We start from the raw sequence: 22968 nt of genomic DNA on the forward strand, positions 1-22968 counted from the left end.
AGGATTATTCCTTCCAGTTATAAATATTGTGTTTTCCACCTGAAGAACACTCACACAAAAAAATCTTCCAGGGGAAGAAGAAAAAAAAACCTAGTAGCACTTACTTTTGCTACCAGGAAGATCAAACAAACCACTAGTGGAAACACACCCAGCCCCTGCCGAGCTACCAAGAGACAAACATCCTTGCTAATTTACCAAGAGGCAAGTTCAACTGCTGCTGCTCTAGTCTACAATCAAGAGGGAACAGTAACTTCCAGCATGTTGCTCTACAAATGAGTCTAAGCAATGTGAAAATGGAAGGTAGCTGAACTTATAGCTGGCCACACAACTCCTGTACATCAACCCAGTGGGTAAAACAATTGTCCACCTTGCCAAATAGCTTGCTGTCTGAAGCAACTACACAGAAGGCACTTGCATGAGATATGACTACCATAAGGCATAGAGCAGGGATGTGAATGGCTCTCCAAATGTTGGCCTGACTACAACGCCCACCATGCCTGACTATTGGCCATACTGGCAGTGGCTGATAGAGACTAGCCTTTGACTATTATCAATCTTATTTAAGCCAGTAGGCATTGGTGCATTTCATGCAGATTTTACGTCACCATCATTCTAGTTCTCCAGACTTTGCACCCACTGACACTTAAGTATAGATTAAACGTGTTAGCTTTTTTGTGTAGCTGACAAGTTGAACAATTCCTAATGTGGAAGTATGTGCAATTGATGGATAATACAACGATAAATCCCACAAAGTGCCTTTTCTCCTGTATAAGAATATGCTGGCTTATGCTTCTGGAAAAAAGATAACTGTTCATTGCATCGTACTCACATTGTATCACTCACGTTTTAAGTTACTTCCCTATACTTAACAGGAACTGTCGTGATCATTAATAGTAAGCATAAGGCAGTTCCTTCTGCATCAGTCAGCACAATATGTAATGAAGTGCAGCTGTTGCATATTATCTTTATCATATCATGTTATAAAGGCTTTGAGTACCTAGTAAACATCATCATGAGTAGCATCATGAGCAGTGAATGAGCTCAGATAAACCTCGGGAGTTCTCACTGTTGCTGTAGCATGACTAATATGGATATTTGTTTACCTCTGTGTTATCTCAATGCAGCAGCTCCACTAAACACAATGAATGGGCCTTATGGTAGCATCGTTCCTTTTTCATAGCATTCAGTATAAGATTCACCACCGTTGTTCCACAGCATCCCTTAGCTTTGAAATTTTGACCCGACTGAAGTGCTCAGTTACATTCCTGGAAGGGGTGCATCAAAGCATTATTTTGCCCTCCATTCCAATTTACCAAATGTTATGTACTGAAGTTCTCACCCTGGGCCAGCAGGGGGATACTGTAGATAGTTTTCACTCAGATCCACATATGCAAATAAGGAATTGAAAGTGACGTACAGTGATTGGATAGTTACAGAAAGTTGTTACTGTTGCGTTGTAGTTGAGCTCTATATAAGCAGGTTGGCTGAACCCTTCAGCTCAGTTCTGTTCTGGCCTGTGAATAAACAAGAGCTGTCTGAAGAATTGCTGTGTCATCTGATATGTTCACCCACAACATAACATCAAATTCAGCCTGTTTTGAAGTCATAATGTATTTTTTTCCATCAAGTACGCAGTACGTTAATCAGCATATCTTTTCAAGACAATCAGAATGCCACCACAGGTGGTGTGGTAAACATGGGCTGAGTTATGAGTAGGTGGTATTCAGTCATTGAACTATTTACTTGTGACAAACAATGGTTGACTCCAATAAGGGTAAAACTAGATGGGAATTTGGTGTCCTGAACTCTGAAGCAGAAAGGCCTTATATGGATCAGGACTGCAGCACAGAGAAGATGGTTAACCTTTTCCCACTAGTGCCATTTTCACTTCTAAAATTCGCTTTCCCATCCAAGCTGCAAGAAGCAGGAGTGAGGACTTATGAGGACACAGGACTGTGTCCATAGATTTTTCTTTTTCAGCTGAGACAAATAGCTACAGTGGTACCTCGGGTTACATACGCTTCAGGTTACATATGCTTCAGTTTACAGACTCTGCTAACCCAGAAATATTACCTCAGGTTAAGAACTTTGCTTCAGGATGAGAACAGAAATTGTGTGGCGGCACAGCGGCAGCAAGAGGCCCCATTAGCTAAATGGTTTTTTTTTATGATAATAAATGTTGGAAATGTAAGGAGACTGAAGGAACATTCTTTCACCTCTGGTGGACTTGTCCGAGAGTGAAGGCCTTCTGGGAAATGATCTATAATGAGTTAAAAAAGGTATTTAAGTATACCTTCCCCAAGAAACCAGAGGCCTTCCTTTTAGGCATTGTTGGCCAGAAGGTGTTAAAGAAGGGCAGAACTTTCTTTATGTATGCAACAACAGCAGCAAGAATACTCATCGCAAAATATTGGAAGACACAAGATTTGCCCACACTAGAAGAATGGCAGACGCAACTGATAGACTACATGGAGCTGGCTGAAATGACTGGCAGAATCCGAGACCTGGGAGAAGAGACAGTGGAAGAGGACTGGAAAAAGTTTAAAGACTATTTACAAAAACATTATAAGCTGTATGAATGCTAAGAAAATGCACGAAAGGAAATAACATGGCATCAGCAATTTAGTTGAAAGATATATGAGAATAAGTGGAATTTAATGATAAAGATGAAACTTGAAGTAATGTTATGTTTAAACCAAGCAGTTAAGCATTTGATAAAAATATTTAAAGTTTGAGGCATAATATATGAGAACTAGAAAATAAGAATTGAAATAAGGTAATAAATTGCTGTTTATAACTTTATTATGGAGAACGCAGGAAAGGGAGATGTGAGGAAGTCCAAATAACCATGAAAAAATGATGTATGAACGGCTGTGATCTTTTTTATTCTATGTTTATGTTTTTGTTTACTTATGTTTCTTTTGTCTGTTACTTTTTGGTGAAGGTATTGTATATGTCTGGTGATTTTCTTTTGTTTAAAATTTGCAATAAAATATTTTTTTAAAAAAAAAGAGGCCCCATTAGCTAAAGTGGTGCTTCAGGTTAAGAACAGTTTCAGGTTAAGAACGGACCTCCGGAACGCATTAAGTACTTAACCCGAGGTACCACTGTATTTTGGGTGGGCAATTTTTGGTAGTAAAATAGTGCAGGGGGTCCCCTGAACCACAGTCCTGATTCAGATTACATGTCTGAGTTTTTTTGAAGTCTAAGGATCATGCAATTCCCAGATCACGTCCAGTTTGATCCTTATCACCACCAATTTGCAACACATCATCTGGTGTTGTGAATTGGTCCTACCACCTAATTATGCTTACTTAGAAGAAGAATTCATGGAAATTAAAGGCATGCACTTGTTTCGTGGATGTCCTTCCGCAGACAGCTAGCTTGATTTTTCTAAGCTTCCTGAGAACCCTCCAAGAAAGCTTGAAGATATTCAAATAAGGCTTCTGAAAACAAAGTCCAGTAGAAATCACACACGCGCACACGCACACACACTAATCACTAACAAACTTACCTAGGAAGGGCTGTTGGCAATACTGTTCTGGAATGCTTCTAAACATGGCCAGTTGCTGCTGGACTCCAGTGGGAAAGAGCATCCATTGCCATTGGGATTAATGCATGAGTGGGGGAGCAATATGTCCATTTTGCCTCCCTATCCATCCTTATTACTCAATAGATACAATTTGAGAGTTCTACATCAAGCTTATATATGAAGTCTATATAAATATGGTGTCAGTCATCCTAGTGCTAATCAGTACTCCATGCTTGGTACTCCAAGCCTTAAGGATAAGACCTATAAGGCCTCTGTTGCTGACCTGCCCTCTCTGCCATGAGTCATCCATTCTTCGTCATCCAAGGTTTGTGTAGGAAAGAGGATGGACAGATGATGGGATAGTGTATTAGCAGTGAGTCTATGATGAGCTGCACTTCAATATTGGAAGGAGGTTGGCAATTTGAGACTGGAGAAATTAATGCCCCACCCTTTCATTCCAAAATTCACTGCCATCACTAGTGCTAAGTCACACAACTGATGACTATAGTGTTGTGCAACCCTTAACTTTTTATAAAAAAAGTCATGCCTTTTTCAGAATGTCCCTCCTGAGAGAACGCAGAGAGCACCTTCTTTAGGTGACCGCTTTATTTACTTATAATATTTCTTAACCACTCAGGGCAGTGTAGAAAAGTGTGAATAAAATGAATTCATGCTATATATATAATTGCAGTTATTAGTGACAAAAAGAGAACAGGAAAGGAATGCAGGATATTATTCATTATGGTTTCAAAGTATATTGAGGAGTTTAGCCTGTCCAACAAAGGACATTCAAAGAAAATTGATCCCAAATCTAAAGCAAACAATACCCTCTATTTAAAATAATTCAGATTAAAAACCACAGGCTCTGCTACAATAAAAATAAAATAATGACTAGCAAAATTATCAATTAAGGCATAGAAAAGTTACAATGCTTTACATTAATTAACAACTGATACAGAAATGCCTGAGTAAACAAACAAAGAACATTATTATTATTATTATTATTATTATTATTATTATTATTATTATTATTATTATTTCAATTTATATACCACTCTTTATCAAAAGATCTCAGGGCAGTGTACAGCATTAGACACACATTACAAAACATCAGTGATAAAAATATAATAAAAACATAGCAGAAAGCTTACTAACAGACAGCCTAATAGTAAAATAATCATAATAATAGCAGTCTTCTCCCCCACACTTTCACAAGCCATAATTATTTAATAGCCATAGGCGTGGGTTAAGAGGAAGGTTATGGGCTGGTGTCTAAAGACATTCAATGATGGTACCATGGGAGCCTTTGGGGAGAGCATTCCACAATCGGGGAGCCACCACAGAAAAGGCTTGTTCTTTTGTTGCCACCCTACTAACTTCTGTGGGACAGGGGACATAGAGAAGGGCCTCAGGTGACAAGCACAGGGTCCAGGTCAGTTTGTATGGGGAGAGGCAGTCCTTAAGGTAGTGCAGTCCTGAGCCTTGATATTTATGTATTAAAATTTACCTTGCATTTTTAAAACTCCCATTTTTGAACATTTGGGATTGACAGTACTGGCACTGCCAAGAATAACTGAGCAACAGCATATGTGTAGGTGGGTGTGATGTTTGCATATTCATATTAGTTGACATTTCCTTCAAGAGCAGAAGTTCTCTTAGGAACAGCCAAATAATTAGCAGTCATCATATCAATCTTTATTTTATAATAATGCCATTCACAAAATGTCTTGTAATGTTGCTTAATAGTTCACTCATCAGGAGAGTTCTCTCATCAAATCGATACATATTGCAAAACATCCACAATCCTCAGTTCATTTACTTGGAAGTAAGTTGAAGGGAACAACAGGAAATACTTCAAAGAAAATATGTTTACCACTCCATCATATAAAGAGAAAGGCTCTAGTTAGATGCAAAAATGATATGAATGAGGCATGTAGGAGCTTTCTTATTCTCGAAGGCTCTGTAACCAAGGCCACTTACACAGGGTCCATCGGGGGGGGAGGCTACTACCATGATCAAGGAGGTTTTGTGAGCTCGGCAGCTGCAAGCATTGTTGGAGGACAGGGATTTTTTAGATCCATTCCAAGCTTGGTTCAGGCCTCACCACAGAAATAAGTTGGCCTTGGTCACCCTGATGGATAGCCTTTGCTGAGAGTGGTACTGTGGTACCTCGGGTTACAAACACTTGGGGTTACAGACTCCACTAACCTGGAAGTAGTACCTCGGGTTAAGAACTTTACCTCAGGATGAGAACAGAAATTGTGCGCCGCAAGCATGGCGGCAGCAAGAGGCCCCATTAGCTAAAGTGGTACCTCAGGTTAAGAACGGTTTCAGATTAAGAACGGACCTACAGAATGAATTAAGTTCATAACCAGAGGTCCCACTGTACTGGCTGTGTTTTTGTTTGAGTTTATAACTTTTTTCTAACAAGACTGCTGTCCCAGGCATCAGACAAGTTCTGCGTGGGCCTGCTTAAAGCTAAGCCTGAACACACAAAGGGGATGGAGGCAAGGGCATGCATGGAAACCCCACCACCAACATTCCCAACTGTGCCAGCTCCACTTTAGGTCTATGCGCTGTTAGCGTGAAAGACGAAATGAGATTCTGAAGTGTGTTCAGATGATAATTTGCCATTGGAGACCTTCTTAAGCCAGGGCTCTTGCTTGTGGGGAGATTTCTAAGCATTTTGATTTAGTGCCTTAAAAAAAAGAAACCTTCAGACCTCTGTGCTAATCAAGCAAAGATCTAGGGGCACGAAGGGCGAGGTTTGTGTGGCACATTCCTGCCCTTAGTATGTCCTTTCACGTGTTCAGGAGAATGCCTAAACATGGCATTAGTCTTCACATCTAGCCCTGCCTCCTGTTCCCATAGTGGCCAACCAGAGGTTTATGGGAAGCCCATAAACAGGTCATGAGCACAGTAGTCCTCTCCAGCTCATTGAGCCCCAGCAATGCATATTTAGAGACATACTACCTCAGGTGTAGGAAGTAGCACATAGCCAGCATCGTAAGCAGTCATCAACAGCCTTATCCTTCATAACTTTGTCCAGTAGCCTCTGAAACCATTCAAGCCAGTGGTCCTTTATCTCAGACCTGGATTCAAATGGTACCAGAGAAGTGTGGGACAGGCTTCCATGTAGCTGAATCCCACGCTGTCCCATTAACATTCATGAGGGAGCAAGTGCATGGTTAGGTTCCTTCTCACACCACTGTCATTGGACTCCACCCCATGGAGAATAATGCAGAGTTGTGCTTGTTCTGAAAGGAATGTCGCCTATAAAACATTTTGCCTTGCAAAAAGAAAATGGTCAGCAGCAACAACAACTTAAAAGAGTAGAAGCCAGTGCTGAAAAGGCACGTGAAACTTTCCTTCATTTTTGTGACACGGAGCAAAAGTCATAAATCTGTTGAGCGACATTTGACTCGCTTTTGAAGATATCTTTACAATCATGATTTATAAGAACACTCTGAAGAGCACTCTGTAACTTTGTTTTACTTAGCAGTCTCTTTGAAGGAAGGTGACCCTAAAATCATTCGTGGAGCCGTTCTTAGATGGCTGGAATGAAATATAATTGCAATTCTTCTCTTGTTTCTCTGTACTCACTCCCAAATATTTTCCCAAATAATTTGCTAAACAATAATAATAATAATAATTAACAAGAGAATACTAAATAAACAAAAGAGGAAACCAACCTATAAGAACATAACACGAACCTGCCGAATCAGGCCAGTTGCCCATCTACTCCAGCTTCCTGTTCTCATAGTGGCCAACCGAATGCTCACAGGAAGTCCTCTCCTGTGGTTTCCAGCTACTAGCATTGAGAACCATACTATCTCCAAACATGGAGACACGGTATAGCCATTATATGGTGTGGTGTAGTGTAGTGGTTAAGAGCGGTAGACTCGTAATCTGGGGAACCGGGTTCACGTCTCCGCTCCTCCACATGCAGCTGCTGGGTGACCTTGGGCTAGTCACACTTCTTTGAAGTCTCTCAGCCCCATTCACCTCACAGGGTGTTTGTTGTGGGGGAGAAAGGGAAAGGAGATTGTTAGCCGCTTTGAGACTCCTTAAGCAGGATATCAAATCTAAACTCTTCTTCTTTTTCTTATGGCTACTGGCCATTGATAACATTCTTCATGAATTTATCTAATGCTCTTTTAAAGTCATCTAAGTTGGTGGCCATCACTGCCTTTTGTGGATGTGTATTCCATAATTATGCTGTCCTGAATCTTCCCACATTCAGCATGAATGGATGTTCTAGTGTCATGTAATAAGGAGAGAGAAAATTCTCTATGCAACTTCTCCAGGCCATGTGCAATTATATACACTTCTGTCATGTACCCTTCTTGCATGCATTTCCTCTAAACTCAAAAGCCGAAAGGCTACAATCTTTTCTCATAGGGGAATATCTCCATCCCTTTGATCATTTTTAGTGCCCTTTTCCAACTCTACAATATCCTTTTTGAGGTGAAATGACCAGCACTGTACACCATATTCCACATCAAGTCACACCATTTGTTTGTATAATGGCATTAAAATATTAGCAGTTTAATTTTCAACTCCTTTCCTCCTGATCCCTAGCATGGAATTTTGGAATTTGTTTTTTTCACAGCTCCTGCAAACTGGATTGACATCTTCATTGTGCTATCCACTATGCCAAGGTCTCTCCCTCACCCTCTCCCCCACACTTCCTTTCTCTCTCTCTCTCTCTCTCTCTCTCTCTCTCTCTCAGCTTTTCCCTTCCTTTGCCTTGATGGATGATGAGTAACTTTTGTCAAAAATGGCCCTCAGCTTCCAGAGTTGTCTCCAGCTACTTCTTAGCTATCGTGAGCCATTTATCTGCAATTTCTCCAACAAAAGATGTGACTAACATACTTGGCCAATGACTACAGTCATACCTTGGGATAAATGTGCTTCAAGTTAAGTATTTTGGGTTGCGCTCTGCAGCGACCCTCAAGTAATGGAGCATGTTACTTCCGGGTTGTATTAAGGAATTTTAAGCAGTCATTCTGCCCCCAAAGCAAAAACAAAAAACAAAAAAAACCCCGCACATACTATCTTGTCCAAACCCACAGATCACAGCAACCTATCACTTCAAGAGATACAGAGAAGTTTTCCTACAGGTTGTATTCTTTATGAATTATCATGCCAGTGTTGTTGTTGTTTAGTCATTTAGTCATGTCCGACTCTTCGTGACCCCTTGGACCAGAGCACGCCAGGCACTCCTGTCTTCCACTGTCTCCCGCAGTTTGGTCAGACTCATGTTTGTAGCTTCGAGAACACTGTCCAACCATCTCGCCCTCTGTCGTCCCCTTCTCCTTGTGCCCTCCATCTTTCCCAACATCAGGGTTTTTTCCAGGGAGTCTTCTCTTCTCATGAGGTGGCCAAAGTATTGGAGCCTCAGCTTCACGATCTGTCCTTCCAGTGAGCACTCAGGGCTGATTTCCTTAATAATGGATACGTTTGATCTTCTTGCAGTTCATGGGACTCTCAAGAGTCTCCTCCAGCACCATAACTCAAAAGCATCAATTCTTCGGCGATCAGCCTTCTTTATGGTCCAGCTCTCACTTCCATACATCACTACTGGGAAGACCATGGTTTTAACTATATGGACCTTTGTTGGTAAGGTGATGTCTCTGCTTTTTAAGATGCTGTCTAGGTTTGCCATTGCCTTTCTCCCAAGGAGCAGACGTCTTTTAATTTCGTGACTGCTGTCACCATCTGCAGTGATCATGGAGCCCAAGAAAGTAAAATCTCTCACTGCCTCCATTTCTTCCCCTTCTATTTGCCAGGAGGTGATGGGACCAGTGGCCATGATCTTCGTTTTTTTGATGTTGAGCTTCAGACCATATTTTGTGCTCTCCTCTTTCACCCTCATTAAAAGGTTCTTTAATTCCTCCTCACTTTCTGCCATCAAGGTTGTGTCATCTGCATATCTGAGGTTGTTGATATTTCTTCCGGCGATCTTAATTCCGGCTTGGAATTCATCCAGCCCAGCCTTTCGCATGATGAATTCTGCATATAAGTTAAATAAGCAGGGGGACAGTATACAGCCTTGCCGTACTCCTTTCCCAATTTTAAACCAATCAGTTGTTCCATATCCAGTTCTAACTGTAGCTTCTTGTCCCAGGAGACAAGAAGATTTCTCAGGAGACAGATGAGGTGATCAGGCACTCCCATTTCTTTAAGAACTTGCCATAGTTTGCTGTGGTCGACACAGTCAAAGGCTTTTGCATAGTCAATGAAGCAGAAGTAGATGTCTTTCTGGAACTCTCTAGCTTTCTCCATAATCCAGCGCATGTTTGCAATTTGGTCCCTGGTTCCTCTGCCTCTTCTAAATCCAGCTTGCACTTCTGGGAGTTCTCGGTCCACATATTGCTTAAGCCTGCCTTGTAGAATTTTAAGCATAACCTTGCTAGCGTGTGAAATGAGTGCAATTGTGCGGTAGTTGGAGCATTCTTTGGCACTGCCCTTCTTTGGGATTGGGATGTAGACTGACCTTCTCCAATCCTCTGGCCAGTATCAAATTTTAATTTATTTATTTATTGCTCTTTTATTGCCTCCCCCTCTCTAGAATAATCAATATTCAAGCCATAGCTATCAACCTCTAAACTTCAGAATAATACCTTTTTTCCTGACCAAAATCTTCTTATGATTGATGACAGTAATCAGGCAAAAAAAGAGTGGTGCACCAGGAACTCCAGGCTGGTTGTAGCTGACTTTCAATCCAAGGCTAAGCACTTTTACAATGAAGTAAGGCTGTATTCAATGGAGCTTATGTGCAAGCTAAAAGCCTGGATACTGCAAGGTTCCCCACTTGCTTTCAGGGAAGAATAGCACAATTTTAGTTGCCTTTTAGCTGATGAATCAGCTCTTCAGGATCCTAGCTGTTTCTCTTAAAGGGGGCAGTTATGTAATTGATAATGTGCACATCACAATATACCTCAGCCCATGGATTGGGAATATATACATCTAACCTGAGAATAATGCAGTTTTCTGAGAAATCACAAAAGTGTGAAAAGAGAAAATGCATATTACTCAATGAACTCATGTTTCAGTGTTTCTTAAAACACACAAAGGGTTGTAGATCACATCACCAGCAGCAGCTACCTACTCACAGGTGCAGTTTGGCAGGAAACCACAAAAGTGTGTTTCCCCTTGACCATCAGTGCTGCCCTCTGCTGGCTGGAGGCATGCAAGGTTGCTTATACCCAACACAGAGATGGGTGTTTCTGGGGCAATTGTCACTGTGCCCAAAGAAGGGAAGTGGAGTGACGCTGGAATCTCCAAAAGACAGAGTTAACTAAAGAAAGACACACTGTCATGGGTTGGGAGGGGATGCTTCATGAAACAGCATGGACAGGCCATTGTGATGCTTATTTATTGTTAAATTTGTGTGTCACCTAAGCTGAAGCTTCTCAACAACATAAGGTAAGGTAAAAGGTAGAGGACCCCTGGACAGTTAAGTCCAGTCAAAGGCAACTATGAGTATGGCGCTCATCTCACTTTTTCAGGCCAAGGGAGCTGGCGTTTGTCCACAAACAGTTTTCCGGGTCATGTGGCCAGCATGCCTAAACCACTACTGGCACAAGGAGGACTGTGACGAGGGCCAGAGCATAAGGAAACGTCGTTTACATTCCCACTGCAGTGATCCTATTTATCTACTTGCACTGACATGCTTTTGAACAGCTAGGTTGGCAGAAGCTGGGACAGAGCGACGGGAGCCCACCCCGTTGCACAGATTCAAACTGCCCGCCTTCTGACAGGCAAGCCCAAGAGGCTCAGTGATTTAGACGACAGCACCACCCGTATCCCTTCTAAGCAACATACCACATAACTCACATGCTACCATCATACCTGGTTCTTGCATCCTTAAAGGACTTCATTAGATTGTGGAAAGCTCTCTGTGGGGGGTTTGCTGTCATCTGGTTGGAACCAATAGTACTAGGTTAGAGATGAAGTCCACTTCTAATATTCACAGCCAATGAGTAGTTGAAAACACACACCGACTACATTGTAGAGGACCTTTCAAAAGCCAATTGAAACTTGGGTGGTTGGTTTGTTGTGCAAAGAACTTATTCAACTAGGTCGAGGACTCTCATTACATTTTTTGTTAAGTGCCTGTGTGAATATCTTCTGGTAAAAGAGTGATAGAACATCACTAGTTGCTTGCTTCACATATTTCAAAAACATCTAGCTGGGAACAGAGTGTTCTTCACATTTAAGCATTATCCTGGAGTGAAAATTAAACTACTGACATTTTAAATCCTGGATAGGCTAGATACTCCATAAAAGCACCGAGGCAGCTAACATCCAGTTGAGCACTGAGGCCTCCGTTCTGTTTTATTATAACCTTCCGTAATTAAGACACACTCAAAAATGTCAAATTTTGCAGTACAATGAGCAGAGTTTGCAAGAAAGCTATTCAAATCTTTATGTGAAAAGAAATTTTGTACAATGAACGTCATCACACAGCACACCAAGCAGCTCTATTCTTAAAGAAAGTGTACTCCAAATCCCCCATCATAATGTATACTTTTAATTCCACCTGAGCACTACTAACAACCAAAGCAGTTGTTTTGAACAAAGCTTATCTTGTAACTTTCCCCCCTGTTGTGTGGGCAGAGTGGTCCCCCCACTACCTGGCCTGATCACCTTGGCAACGCCTCCTCTGGCGGGATTGGGCAACTGGCTGAGGTAGGCGGAGACCTCCAGGTATCCCACCTGGGGAAAGTGAAGCCAAGACTGTGTTAATGGTGCCGCATAGGGTCCAGAGGGCTGCGCGCGACCACGCAAAGGGCACCCCCCATTTAATGTGGGGAGCGGTCATTACATCAGAGGAGAAGCACGGAGAACTGCTAAGTATTCAACTGCTACTCAGAATAGGTTGACAGAAATCAACGGGCCTAAAAGTTAGATGAATGCCAAAAAAAACTGTCGGGGGGAGGGACAGCAATTCAACATAGTGTTAAGGAGATTGCTGTCAGGCAGGCAGGAACATCCACAGAATAAAGACTCGGGACTCATTGTATAGTCAGCTTTTTATTCAGAAAAGAAAACATAGCAAAGATCACCAAGGCTCAAGTGCCCTAACTGAAGACATTGCTGAGACTGTTGTCTGACCCCTCCTCCCCTATTTAGTCCTCTATCGTTGGACTTCTAGCAAGCAAACATAAACTGTGGCAAGGAGGATGGACCTCCCTCTGGTTCTGTCACTAGCAATGTGCAATGCTCTTCGTTATTTTGGTGTCAGTGGAGAAGGAAAGCCCACTGCAGAAGGATTTGCCCACAGCTGGGAAACTGAGGCAGCATCTAGCTCCTCTCAGTCAGAGTCTGCCCTCAAAGTGAGACCTTCAGCAAGCCACCCTGTTCTTGAACGGCTTCCTTCTTCTGACTCTATGTGTTCACTCCAGCCTCCAGCCTCTACCACCCCCACCTCAGACTGGTCCTCTGTGTCCCACCACCACAGAGGTGGTATCTAAGTCTCCTTCTTTTCATCCCGGGGGGGGTGACTTGGGCAGGCAGTGCCCCCCACTCTTCCTCATCCAGCCACTCCCTGAAAATTGCACTGGAAGCGTAACATTTCTGCTGGCTTGATGAGACAATTCTCTCCATCTCCGCCCCCTGCGTTCTGGGTGTTCTGGCTGACACACACACTCTGAGCCAATTTGTGTGGAGGACCCAATCATCCCACCCCCTTCTGCCACTCATTTTAAAAGCACCCACCGCTAAGGGGAAGGGGACTCGGGATCTTTCTGCGCACACGCCACACAATCAAACCTCACACAGATCCTCCCCAAAATTGCAGTCAAATGTGGCTTCACAGAACCCAACAGCCCCACTCTCACACACTCTAACCTCCCTGCACCTGACCTTCCTATCTCACACCACCAAGCATGCGATCTTCCTGCCCGTCAGCTCTTCCCTCCTACACCTCTCTCTCTCCCTCCCTCCCTCCCTCTCTCTCTCTCTCTCACACACACACACATACATAATACCAAGGGATCAGGAGCGTGCGCTGACTGCCAAAACTCCAGTGAGAAAGGAGACACCGTGCAGCTGGAGAGGCCACTCCATGACATCCAGATGGTCCAATGCTGGAGAGAAAACTGGAATGGAGAAAAACTGCAGAGAAGAAAACTGCTCCAGCAGGAAGCAGAAAGGGGAGAGTTCCCGTCGCACGCTGCATAAATTGGGCTAAGCCATGCCCCCTGGCCGACCACGTTGGTCGACCAAGGAGAGACACAGCCGGGGTCCCCCAATGTGGTGCAGGGATAGCTACAGGGAGAGAGCTCGTGATGAGTCCGCAAAAGAGAAATGGCTTTGGCGGGCAGCCGCTCAGGGGGCACAACAGATTGCTTTTTCAAAATGGCCTGTGAGGCCGTTTGAAACCAGTTCACAGGCTCAACTGGGCTGGAGTTTGGACATGCCTGCACTAGTGGAAGTCCTTGTGTTGCTTCAGCTAGCAGGCCCCATTAGTTGAATCCAGCCCAGTGTTTATTCTGGGATGCAGGCGACCAATTACATCAGAGCTGCCCTCAGGCACCAGACGTTTATAGCCTTTTACCCTACACTTTAACTGAAAAAAAGTTTACCAGAGCAGCTTGCAAATATCAGCATTAAGATGGCGGGCTGGAGCACCGAAGTTCTTGTAATGACCAGATGAAATTCAAGACTCACTCAGCTGAGCCAGTGGAAAACCCTGCCCTCTCATCTCCCTCCCTCTGTTGACAGAATGGCTCTACAATGCATGGGTACTTTTCACAGTACAAAACAGATTTGGCATTCCTGCTACATTATTTCCCTTTGCAAGTACTTGTCTGAAACATTCAGAGAGATCTTCTGCATGAGATTTTGACCTTTTTTTTCTCCAGAGAAACAAGAAGCCGTTCTATCTTGAGGAATATTATTCAGACTGTTTGCTAAAGAGTTGAGAAAACTTGGTTTGGGCAAAAGTGGTGACTGATGGTGGCAACAAACTGCACATGTGTTTCCATAGTACACAAGTCCCCAAACATTCACTACCTAAATGTTGGTTCTGGGTACTGCTGTCAAAACTAGAACTGATTCCTAGAAAGATAGCAGATACAGTGTTTGAATTATTGGAGTGTGGCAGGGAGGACTACTAATGAAATTTAGAAACTAGATCGTCTAATTGCCCCCACTTGTAGCCAAATTGTGGCTACCCCTGTAGTGAAGAAAGAGTTACTAGTGGGGCCATGGCAAAAGGTTGAGGATGCCAGGCCTCCTCTGGCTCCCCTTTGATTCAAGCATCAACAAAATGAAAATGTATACAGTGGTACCTCAGTTTTCGAACGTCTCCATTGACGAACATTTTGGTTTTCGAATGCTGTAAACCCAGAAGTAAATGCTTCGGTTTTCGAACACGCCTCAGAAATCAAACATGCTACACCGCTTCTGCTGAGTGCAAGCTGAGTGCCTAGCTGTTGGCTATTGAGTTTTCAGTTTTCAAACGTTTCAGAACTCAAACTTTCTTCCGGAATGGATTACATTAGAAAACCGAGGTACCACCGCACAGTATTTCCATAACTAAATACAGCTAAGTCTTTAAAACCAAGAGTGGGGTTACCTGTGGCTCTGCAGAAGTTGTTGGACTACAGCTCTCATCATCCCTGATATCAGCCATGGTGGCTGGAGCTGATGAGTAGGAGTCCAGCGTCACTTGTAAGGCCACAGGTTCCCCACCTTTCATTTGATATTCTTCCTTTGCTCTTTGTAGTATTTTTGGATCTCTGGGGGAGTTATTATTGATTGTCCTTTTAAGCTATTCAGAAATTCTGGTCGGGCAGCACTAAAAGAATAATAATAATATAAAAATTCGATATCTGATGCATCCTTCCATCTGATTAATAGGCAGATTGTTCATCATCAATAATCCCCAGTGTTTTGATATGTCTGTTGCTAGGCCTGTTAGCAGATGAATTTTAACAAGCTGAGTCGCTGCCGAATTGTCTGCTCATTCCATGTGGAAGATTAGGTTTGATAAAATAATGCTGGGGGGGGGAGAGAGAGAGACTGTGGTCTCACCCAGTAATTCTTGATTTGCATGCCATCTGTACTCCTGCAAGTGAACACAGGCATGTTATCTGGTCAGCATTCACTGGTGTAGGCGGTGATAAAGGAGAAGGTCATGAGAGAATGCATTTGGGAAAGGATTGGAATGGAAATTGAAGTGTTTCCATGTTGGACTTTCTGCTGTTGTGCCTTGCACTTCAAATTGGGCATGGGATGCAGTCAGTAGCAGAAGAAAAACAAAAACAAAACAAGTTAACCACTTTGATGAGAAATTATTGGCACTCTGATAAATAGGGCTCTTCAGCTAATAAATGCACCGGTCTTAATTTGTGCCTACGTATTTTATTTTATTTTCCTGCTTGTGTTTCCCAGCAACTGGTATTCAGAGGCATACCACCGCTGATAGAGGCGGTAGTATATGGCTTTCATGGCTATTAGCTGTGGCTATCCTCCATTAATTTATATAATCCTCTTTTAAAGGCATCCAAAGTGTTGGCCATCACTACCTCTTGTTAGGGTGAATTTCATGCTTTGTGATATGACACACCCTCCTGGTGTCCCTATTTTCCAGGGACAGTCCCAGACTTATAGAGGCCATCCCCATTATGATTTGTTCCCGGAATGTTCCACTTTTCCTTAGGATACCTTTATTTTCATCAAAGAAATGTTGGAGGGTATGGAGTTATCTGACCCTGAACCAAGGAGATAAGTAGCTATAGAACCTTTAGAAGAAATCTGAAGGCTATATCCCTATATCTGTATAGGGAAATAATGTTTTACTATGTTTTGCATATGTGGGAAGCCGCCCAGAGTGGCTGGGGCAACCCAGTCAGATGGGTGGGGTATAATTATAATTATTAAGGGTGTCCCTATTTTATCGGAGAAATGTTGGAGGGTATGCAAGCTACAGGCTTTCAGCAAGGGGTTATGGGGTAGGCATGAGTTGGAAATGAAGCAGTATATCCACCCCAAAACCTTTGCTGGTGCAAAGAGTATTGAAAGCAGGAAAGTGTACAAGTACTCCAACATTATCAGGAATGAACAAATCATCATGAACGTCGAATGAAGAGGACATCTAGTGAGGCCCTGGAAGTGTTCAGCCAATCCTGCCACCCTCATAGGGTTGCTGTGAAGATGAAAGGTGGATGGTTTTGTTTTTTGAAGGAGGACAGGATTAAAATGTAATTATAAATGAATAAAAACAAGCCTTCTTCCCTTCTTGTGGCCAATCAATATGCAATGAATGGCTCCACAGCACTCGCCAACAATGAAAGGGAAGGGCAGCCTTTACTTTTAAGAGCTTATTTTCATAGTGACAGTTTCATTACATTTGTTGCATTGTAAACCACATAAAGCTCTGCAATAAAATGCTCCACAATCTGTACAAGTAATAGCAAGCACATCTCATAAACAAGATAAGTGGTTTCATGCCAGTATTGCTGCACTTCATAAACACATGGGACTTGAGCCCGTTTTGTTTTCCTGGATCACTTTTATTTTAATTAAGCACAACATATAAAATGTTTATTTGTAAAACAAACATCATTTTTAAGCATTGTATGAAATTAAATTATATGGTGTGTGTGTGTGTGTGTGTGTCCCCTGCTTCTGCGGTCAGCAGACCTTCACTTCTTGTTCCCTCCAGACTGGCAGCAACAACAGCAAGGTACATCTTGAATCTTGTTTTGAATTTTAAGTGGATTGATACAGCTTAAGTGTCCATCAATTTTAAAAAAAAAAACTGTATTAGGAACACTGTAAAAGTCCTATGAATAAATGAACTATTTTTATTTCTTGATAATGTAAGTGCTTATATGATCTCATTCCAGTTTCCATACACCAGTCATTTCTGCTGTGGCTGTAATTAAGAGACTATAATGGAGCAGAGAGGCAGTTGGTGGCTCTGCTACTACAGACAGAAGCTTCTAAGTGTTTTAGTCCATAAATGACATAATTTATTATTCTGTTTAACTGGACTCAGAAGCAAATAACTTTGATAGAACCATTTGAAGGTAGCTTGCTCAGAAAGGAAAAGAAAACAGTTCCTGTATCTCTACAGGCACCTTCAGGTTTGAATAAAACACCTCAATTAAGGAATGGCACAGTGGTGACGACAATAGCAACAGTTCTGGTTTCTCTTCAAATATATATATATTGAGGAATATATTTTGAAAACAAACTTCACACTACAATAAATTCTAAATCTGTATGTGCATTATTTTATTTTATTTTTTGATGTGTGCCAAGCAAAAGATCGGGATCATTAAATCTCGTAACTGTTTTTGGAACTAAACTCCATTGGAATAATGGTCTAATTATTATACACACAAGTATAGGTTCATTTAATTCCCAAGCACCTGATTCAGAATATATGTGTTCAGGGTTCCCTTCCATGCCTGGATCTGTTTGCATGCCTATTTCTCTCTGCTCCCTCCAAACTGTTCTTGCCATGTGTGCCACTAACTAGGGTCCATCTCCCATTTCCATCCAATGGAGAAAAGTATTGTCTGACTGGCTATGAGTCTACACCTCTCCCACTCTCTGTTATGAGGAAGGATACATTTCTATTTTATCATTCCAGCAATGTTATTTATTGTTATTATATACTACTTGTATGCCAAAATGGTTTCTGCACAGTTTACAACTTTGTGAAGCCTTGGTAGACACCTGTTGATGCTGGTTGGAGACAACAAGTCGTCGCTGACAAAACAGCAATTATCTATGACTTGGGTGAAGGAGGTGTCAACCTTGTGGGGTTTACTGAGAGGTGGAGAGGTGATACAGAAGAGAAGGTGCTACCATGTCCCTGATGTTCCCACTTGGGTTCTCATGTCCGCAGAAGCCCCAGGCCAATGGATGGGGCAGGAGGCACTGCGATGGCCCAGACACCACACTCCCTGCCATAGGATGGCTATATTTTATTGCAGGGTTCCCCAAACTTGGTTCTCCAGCTGCTTTTGGACTACAGTTCCCATCATCCCTGACCACTGGCTCTGCTTGCTAGGGATGATGGGAGTTGTAATCCAACAACAGCTGGAGACTCAGGTTTGAGAAACCCTGTTTTGATCCCATCTCTTCCCTGACTTCACGGTTACCCCAGGGTTACCCCTAGAGTGCTGGATTAGGACCTGAGAGAACAGGGTTCAAATCTCCACTCAGGCATGAAACATTGGGTGGCCTTGGCCCAGTCACTCTCTTAGCATAACCTACATGATAGGGTTGTTACGAGAATAAGATGGGGAAGGGGAGAATCATGTATGCCACCTTGAGCTCCTTGGAGGAGAAGACATAAGTAAACAAATAAATCTAGGGTGTCAGCGGTCAGGGACAATCCTGGGGGTGGTCTCTTGCATTTGGCGAATTGCAGGAGCACTCATAGTACCTTAAATGATACTATATATAGTGCAGATGTCTGAAACACAGCTTTACAAGGACTACCAGCCATGATGGCTACGTTCTACCTGCACTGCTGGAGTCAGTATGCCGCTGAAAGCCAGTTGCTAGGAATCTCACGTGGGAAGAGTTCTGTTGCACACAATTCCTCCTTGCAGGCTTCCCATAGGTATCTGGGTTGGCTGCTGTGATAACAGGATGCTGGAATCAATGGGCCATTGGCCTGATCCAGCAGGGATCTTCTTATGTTCTTGCATTCTCAACTGTTGGCATTTCAAAGAGGCTGAAATAGTTAAACGGAAAGTGCCGCCAAGTCCTGGTCCACAATCAAATTGAAACAAACTACTCTGTTTTACGGAAAAAACTATTTTGTATTGAATGGCTGCAAGCTACATTTATACCAGAGTGAGTGAATAACTGTTCTAAATAACAGCAACTAAATTAACTTGGGTATTTTGATTAGCGTAGTGGCAGCCCAAAGCATTTTTATTTCACAATATTTTTTTTAAAAAAAGAAATGTTAAGTCTCCGCAGCTTTGCTTATACAGTCATACCTCATGTTACGTCCGCTTCATGTTATGTTCTTTCAGGTTACGTCCTGCAGCGACCTGGAAGTACTGGAGAGGGTTTCACAGCTCGTGCATGCACAGGAGTGCAAAATTATGTCATGCGCATGCATAGAAGTGGCGAATTGCAACCCACATGTGCGCAGATGCGCCGCTGTTCTTTTCATGTTGTGAACGGACCTCTGGAACGGATCCCGTTCACAACCAGAGGTACCACTGCAATAATATAATTTTAATATCTCCCCATGCTTGTAGAGTCCTGCTGTGTTCAGGTGTGATGAAGGACACTGTCTCTTCACCAGTGCTGAAGAAAGATTCAACTGCCACACAACTGCTCTGTAACAGGTGGTAGCATCTTTTCCGCTGCCATAGATAGCAATGTATCTTGGTGCTGCCCCGATGCAGAGAGTGAGAGGAGGACATCTACGCTGAGGACATCTTAGGGGCTAAGAGTACCCTACTGGGGATCTGATATGCTGTAGTGGACCTACCACCTTGTAGGAATGTCTGCTATTTCTCTCTGCTTATGCTCTGCCTGAATATTGTGTGTGTGTGTACCTGGTGCTTTCTCAATCAAAAAGAAACTCTACCTGATAAGCACTCTTCCTAAAACCTCACACTTTGGGGGAAGTGGGAAACACATGACACAATGTACAAACTAGCCATCTGGGCCTTGAAACTCTTGCCTTATCCAGCCACAGATAACGAATGAATGAAGGAGCAGGAGCAAGTGCTCAGTGATATATTTCTTTTCTACAAGAGCTAATATTCTGTTGCAATGCTGGGTCTGTCACTAGGTGTTGCCGCAGTGCTGTTGTTTGCCATCTCTTAGCTGTGAGGGTTGAAGGCTGAAGATGTCCTGAACTGAAAGGGCAGCCAACAGCACCACAGCGCCACCAGGTGACAGAATGCAGCATTAGAAACATGAACTAAAAACAAGGGGTTGATTTGAATTGATCTGTTCCCATAACAATTCTGCCCAACTTTTCTGGGCCATTTAGTTCAGAAAGACCCCGTGTTTTAAATTAGGGGTAGGGAACTCCTAGTCCAACTTCCATCATCCCCAGCCAGCATAGCCAATTACCAGGCATGATGGGAGCTAAAGCCTCACCATGATGGCTACCCTCGATCTGGTCTCATGAACTAGCTCAATCCTCAAGGTGATTTCCCATCACTGTGTATGAACAGGGGCACTCTACTGTAATTTACCATGTTGGCTACCCTGCAACTAGATCACAACCTGGCTGGCTGGGAAAACCAGCTGGGGACAGTGGTTGAGAACAAGATAGCAGGGTGTGTGAAGGAGCTTGGCCTGAGTTCCTAGAGAGCCACACCCATCAGAGCAGACAATCCTGGGCTAGATCAGGGCTGGGGAATCTCAGGCCCTGGAGCCATATGTGGTCCTCTAAGCCTCTCTGTCCAGCAATTGGGACTCTCCTCACAGCACACACCTTCCCCAGCAACACACCCTCTTCTCTAGGCCACATCCTTCTCTGGCTTTGCTTTGCACCCTCCAGGAAGGTTCTTGCCTTGCTGGAATGTTTCCTTAAACCATGTCAATGCCCCTTGGTTGCCTAGATTATGCATGTCCAAAGTCTGGTTCGGGGGCCTAATCTGGCCCACCTGTCAGTTTAATCCAGCTGTTGTGGCAGTTTATTTCCTGGGATAAAATCCTAAAAAATCCTCAACAACTTCAATACTAAACAAAGCCCAACAACTTCAACCCTAAAAAAAGGTCAACAAACTATGATCGGCCCTTCGGTCAGCCTTCATGGCCCTTCACTTCATCAAATCTGGCCCTTTTAGAAAAAAAGTTTGGACACCACTTAGCCATTTGATACACAGATGTCTCCAACTGACTACCAACAAGGACAGAGGACAGCGTTGGGTGAGTAAGTGTAGACACTTCCACACTATACAATGGTAAAATTTGCATTTGTTCCTCCACCTGAAGGGAATGTGGCCCCTGGGCTAAAATGGATAAATAGTCTGCTTCATCCTCCACACCATTGGGCTAGATAGCACTAAAGATGGCATCTTCCTATAGGAAGGAATATAGGGAGCTGCCTTGTACCCAGGACAGACCATGGTCCATCTAGCTTGGACTGTACTGACGGGCAGCAGCTCTCTAGTGTTTCAGGTATCATCATCATCATTTATTGAATTTCTATTCCGCCCTATACTCCGAGGTCTTGGGGTGGCTCACAAAAAAGTTCACAATATATAAGATCAGCATAAAACAATAACCCAATAATAATCCAGACCAGAAAGCTGTCTGTGGATAAACGCCTGCTCCCTTGGTCTGAAAGTGAGTTGAGTGTTGCACCCAATAGTCAATTTTAACTGGACTTAACTGTTCAGGATTCCTTTACCTTTACCTAAAGGTAAAGGTAAAGGTACCTCTGCCCGTACAGGCCAGTCTTGACAGACTCTAGGGTTGTGCGCTCATCTCACTCTAGAGGCCGGGAGCCAGCGCTGTCCGCAGACACTTCCGGGTCACCTGGCCAGCGTGACGAACCTGCTCCGGCGAACCGGCACCAGAGCAGCACATGGAACGCCGTTTACCTTCCCACTAGAAAGCGGTATCTATTTATCTACTTGCACTTAATTGTGCTTTCGAACTGCTAGGTGGGCAGGAGCTGGGACCAAACGACGGGAGCTCACCCCGCCGCGGGGATTCGAACCGCCGACCACGTGATCAGCAAGTCCTAGGCGCTGAGGTTTTACCCACAGCGCCACCCGTGTCCCTCACTACCTTTACCTACCTTACAGTAAATGTAGCATTCAGGTTACATTAATTATTATCTGCATAATATTACCATGCAGTTTTACTGTAGGTTTTCATTATACATTTTCGGCCATTATTTATCAAATTTAAAATATTTACTCCTGGCAGTACTACATATCTCCGAAGCTAAATATAGTAAACCTCATATTGAGGGTGGGGGAAAATCACAGCTAAAGCTAACACATTCTACACCAGTCTGTGCAGCATCTGTGGATTAAAATGTGCTGAAAAGTAGAACATTTTGTCTCTTTTCATCTATCAGACATTCAAGTACAAGTACACACAGCCTCGGTACTGAGAATCTGCTAAAATTATTCCTTTGATAATTCTGCTAACCCAAATCTCAATTTTGTATGCATTTTTAATAGGAAAGTGGAAAACATTGTGTCCAGTCACTCATTTACTTTTTAAAAGGTGAGAACTTCAAGCAGAAAATAAGTTTTTACATCCGAATCCTAAACACATCATGTAGAAGAAAGTACAGAAATTCTCTTCACATGAGTGGCTTATGACTAGGGTGTAAATCATACATGTATATACTGTATGTATGTTTGTGCATGTGTGTGTGTGTGCACATAATATGCACATACATTGCAATCAAAATTGAAGTGGCCTGCTCAGGAGCTAACTGCATGTGATTGCTGCAGATCCAC

This window comes from Podarcis vaucheri (genome assembly GCF_965113315.1).
Source record: "Podarcis vaucheri genome assembly, chromosome: 1".
Taxonomy (NCBI): Eukaryota; Metazoa; Chordata; class Lepidosauria; order Squamata; family Lacertidae; genus Podarcis; species Podarcis vaucheri.